The sequence below is a fragment of the Gymnodraco acuticeps genome, unplaced genomic scaffold, assembly GCF_902827175.1.
Source record: "Gymnodraco acuticeps unplaced genomic scaffold, fGymAcu1.1, whole genome shotgun sequence".
NCBI lineage: Eukaryota > Metazoa > Chordata > Actinopteri > Perciformes > Bathydraconidae > Gymnodraco > Gymnodraco acuticeps.
In genome coordinates, this window is record NW_022989784.1 from 29,438 (window position 1) to 34,972 (window position 5,535).

Below are 5,535 nucleotides of genomic sequence, written 5' to 3' on the forward strand. Positions count from 1 at the left end.
AGGGTAAAAGGGAAGCAACACGAAACCAGGTGTTCTTGGTAATCCAGATCTTCGGTCACGCCTACCGGAGGAGGGACAGGAAACTGGCATCCAATGGCGTCCGGGCAACGGCACATCTCATATACATATAACATACACAGCTGAAAACAATCCCAGACAGGTTAACGAGCAGACTGCAGCAGCCGTGACACCCCCCCCCCCCCCCCCTTAAGACACAAACTCACAGTTCTGTTAACCATGCCTACTACTAAACCTACCTAATAATTCTGAAGGACTCTAAAAGACTCGAAGGAAATCTCTACACACAATACACATAACGACCAGGTTCGTAACACCCCCCCAACTAAAAATCAAACATTTCCCCCTAAAGAAAGTGTTTGACCTCTCAAGGAGTAACGGACTCTGAAGGACTCATAATAACTCTGAAGGACTATAACGGACTCATAAGGACTCATAAGGACTCAACATGTGCCTGACTGCGGCTGCTCTTTGCGTTTCAGCGACAAACAGTTGGCGATGACATGCCCAGGCTCGCGAGAGTAAAACACTCTACACCACAATACGATCCGGCAAACATTTCTTAAATTCTTCTAACAGAAGCAATTCTCGCAGAGAAACAAAATCATTCGCTTTACATGTTGTGACCCATTTATCGGACATGCTTCCCTTTTCCCTGCCGAACTCCACATATGTTTGTCAGTCTCACTGAATACTGGAACCAGAGAAATATTTCTGCTAATATCAAAGCCAACAGAATTCAAGTTAGTGGAACTGAGTGTCATACCTGCGGGTGGGGCTGGTGCGTGTGTCTGCGCATCCAGCTCCAGCTTCCTTATTTCCAGCTGAAACTGTAGCTATGCCTGCCCGGCCCGCTCCTTAGCCTCTATCTCAAGACGTGCTATGCGGACTTTAATCCTCACCACATCTTGAGAGCCATCACTTGCCGCGGATAGTGCATCGAATCGAGGAAGTGTACCCGGCGTCTCCCGCTGTGTACCTTCCTCATCCTGCCCTCCCAACGCGCCAGCAGCCTGGGATTCCCCGTCAAGCTCCTGTGTGAACTCTATATGGGCCGTGGTACCGTCAGACACAGCCAGATTTGATTCGCCGGACAACTTAAGGACACCCCATTCCACCAACTGATCTATGACCTGAGCCTTAAGCTCATCTTTTACCACATTTTTCTTTACCGTGAGACTAAAATGATCTGCGATCTGAAATAAATGGTCTTTTCGACACTTGTCTATTCCTTCAAGCGAAGGACATAATTCAACTGACTCCCAGCCAAATGACGCCATTTAACCTAAGCTTACAAATGTACCATCTGATTCGAATTTATCAAATTACCAACCTGATTAGAAATGACGAGCCCCCAAATAGGTTACGTCCCCAGCTCGTTTAGGGTAAAAGGAACCGACACAAAACCAGGTGTTCTTGGTAAGAGGTTGATTTTAATAATACATTCAAAATAAAGATGATATAACCAAAAATACAGGATCTTAAAGCCAGCTATCTGTTCACAATAACGCTACACAAAACAAAGGCCACAGATTATCACAGTCATAGCACACTATGGGCACTTAAGGCTAAAATAGTGAGGCGTCTCGCACAAGTTCGACGCCGTCACAAATCACAGAATACACACACAACACACTTAAGCACACACCCTAACTAACCACTGTAGCAGAACTAGCGCAGAGCTACACAGAACGTAAGGAGAGCACAGAGAGCCGTCTGATACAGATTCAGACCTCTCCTGTCTAACTGAGATGCACACACTCTTGTAAGAGTCCCCGGAAGGTGTGGGCAGGGATTGGTGAGTCGGGCCCGACCTGCTCCAATCCAGATCTTCAGTCACGCCTACCGGAGGAGGGACAGGAAACTGGCATCCAATGGCGTCCGGGCAACGGCACATCTCATATACATATAACATACACAGCTGAAAACAATCCCAGACAGGTTAACGAGCAGACAGCAGCAGCAGCCGTGACAATGATTGTTTACAAATGTCTTTCTTTTTGGTGTCTATATACCCCGGGATCCTGAGTCATGGATGATCCTGTTGCTGCGGTCCTGTGTCCTGGATCGCGAGCCCTGGATCTTGAGTCGTGGCTGTGGTCCTGGATCATAGGTCCTGGATGGATATCCTCATGGATTCATCTTCCTATTATACACACATGCATTTCCAAACATGTGGACTACCTATGTTGCAAATGTATTATCTTTTCAATTTACACACGGCATCTATTGCACGTCTGTCCGTCCTGGGAGAGGGATCCCTCCTCTGTTGCTCTCCCTGAGGTTTCTCCCATTTTTACCTTTAAACTGTGGGTTTTCTCTGGAAGTGTTTCCTTGTACGATGTGAGAGTCTAAGGACAGAGGGTCTAAGGACAGAGGGTGTCGTATTGTCATACTGATATTCTGTACACACTGAAGTCCACTGAGACAAATGTAACATTTGTGATATTGAGCTATATAAATAAACATTGATTGATTGATTGATTGTGAAAGTGAATTACATTATGTCCAGCCTGTTGATAATGAATATAAATATATGTATATGATAGGATGTCACACACAATTGTACTAGCTGCTTACTAGCTAGTTACTTTACTTGTAACAGAGCATTTCCACACAGTGGTATAGCTTATTTTACTGACGATGGATGATCTGAAGTTTAAAAAAAGTCACAATTCCAGTCATTTTGCCATGCCTATTTCTTACCTAGAACCACACGCTGCGGTGTCGCGCTGGCACTCGACGTTGGGGTCTGTGGTCGAGTTGGTGTTGGTTCTTCTGTTGGTGGTCGAGTTGGTCGAGTTGGGGTCTGTTCCTCAGTTGATATTGAGGACGGAACACTGCCATCCCCCATTGTTCGGGACTGTTCCTCCTCGTTAGTCCCAATGTAATCATCTAGAATAGCAACATGACTTGTTAATTCCACAAACTACTGCAGCACAATACTAAATAGCAACAGCAACACCTAGAAAAGGAAAACTGAACGTAAACAATGCTATCTGCCTTAGCTAGCTATGTAGCTCTTCGGGGCTCCATAAAAGCATGGGTTGTGGAACATAAATGTCAGGATAAAATAGACTTCTTTGTTAGAAGTGAGCTTTAGAACAGATAGCGACACAACGCTTTCAAGCAAATAACAGAGCGTTAGCCAAAACGAACCATGCAGGGACTCAAGTGACACTGTTGCAGAGTCCAGGCCTCCCTCCCTCCCAACGTTAGCCGGTCGATGGCCGTAAATAGCGTCCAACAGGTCGAACCACTTCCACTTTTTCCTACCCGCACCACTCGTGCCGTTGTTATCCTTGACTAGGCAATATTCACTCCAACCTTTTTTGTTTTTCCCTATACTGCAGGAAAGTCCTCGAAAATCCGCGTTCGGACATCAGTGCAGAGACCTCCTGAAACACTTTTAAATTGCGAGTTGTTCCGTCGAGCTCCCGCTGGATTTTGTCGCCCGCAATCAGATGGAGGAACGTCTTCTTCGACTGACCACGGTGTGCTTTTTCTTGCCATTTTTGTAGCTCCTCTGTTTACAAAAATGCTGCAAGCTTCGCTAGATTTATGGGACGTTAGGGATTATCTCGCGCGCAACGATTGTGACGATTCTCTAGTTTAAAAACGTCATACTCAGCCCTGGTTGTTGGCCCGGAAAGAACCTTGATTTTATGGGGCCAGAAAATCTGGAAATAGTACCCACTAGCCGGTACTACGCTAAGTGGAAACGCAACCAAAAAACGGGCCCTGCACGGCTCTGCACGCTTAAAGCGAGCTCCGCGCTGTAGTGGAAATGCGCCATAAGGTATCTTATTTGGGAAACATGGTCTCTAAGGTTTGGAGGACAAAGTTTCCAGGAGGGGTATAATGGGTTTATTGTTCAATTTAGTAATTGAATTTTAAAATGTACTTGATACCATTTTGCTTCCATCCCAGGTAATCTTTCATTATTTCTTCTGTGACACATTGGTTTCAGATGTCTTTTAATTCTTGTAACGTGAATCTTTTAACCCTCACATGATCCAGAGGGCAAATTAAACAACTTTTCGCCAAAACAACTTTTTGTTCCTACAAGCTCGCCAAAATGGCTTCACCAGTCTGATAAAGCATTAAAAGACAAGGCATCGTACATTAGAGAAATTAAAAGTATATATAAATAAACCATCAAACTGAGACAAAGACAGGCCACGAGTCCGACTCAACACACAGACTTTATTAATTAGATCAGCTGCTTACATTGAAAGCACATGAGTGTTAATGATGAGACAATCATCATGTGATTGGTCTGTTAATAAACCCATCTAACCCAGATCAGAGGTTTACATTCACCCCAAAAGCAGCCGTGTTCATTCAAACATCATCGTGTTGTTTAGGGAGTATTAGTTTCTAAATGCAAATAAGGCGAATCTGACACTTCTTAAAAAGTAATGACCATGTTTGCATGAGAGTAAAAAGCGAGCATTAAAATAAAAGCTGCACACTGCCGCTCAGACTCTGCTGTGTAGGGCCCTGTTATATTTTAACCTGTGAAGCCCCAAGCCAGTTTTTCAGGTTTCAGGCTCGAAAATGACATTCCCAGAACAAATGACCATATCTTCCCTTCTAAAAGGGTTAAATTAATAATCTTTTTTCTCAAAGCAATGATAAACCTGTGAGTTGGATGTAGAAAAGTCAGAATCAATATAGATGTTTTTTATTTTAAAGAAAGATTGAACATGGTAAAAAACTGTAAATTATAGTGTCCGTCCAAAAAATATTTTGTACTTATAATGAAAACTAACCTTGGATGATGGGTTAGTAGAGTAAAAGCTTTAGGAATCCAAAGTACAATATATAATAAGTACCCTGTATCAAGATTGATGTAAAACAAGTGATATTTGACCTTTTTAGACAGATTTAGCAAAAAAACCTCTTCTAGGGCCATTTGGGTGGATTTTCCTTATCTCTGGCCCCCCTTCTTCGATTTTGACATGTGACATCTCTTCTAGAACCAATAGAATCGAAGGGGAATCGTCCCGCACACACTCCTGTTAAAAAAAAAAGGTCCCGTCTTTGTGCATGCAATGTTCCTGCAGAGCGTAGTAATATCTTCGCTCTGATATTTGAAAACGGAATTGCAGATTTATTGCTTATAGATTATCAGAACATTTCAAAGGGGACGCAGCCACATTGGATATTAACCTATGGATTAACTACAGCATCGTTGTTATCGTTTTAATGCCATTGAAGACCAGTTTAGACCAGACAAAGACCAAGGTAAGTTATGTTAGCATTGTAGGCTACCTAGCGCCACATGTTTTGATGTACGTTTTTGTTGATAACGTTACGAGTTTGTATCTTTCAGTGTTGAGGTGGGCACCGTTAGATTCTGTGTCTTTACGATTATAAACGATGTGTTGGATGTGCAGCTAAGATAAGTAATAAGGGAGCTAGGAGTGATTATCGGTGCAGTAATAGGTTAGCATTTTTCGCTCAGGGCTAATTCAGAGGGTCACTGCTAGCATTGTGTTTTTTTTTTTTTTA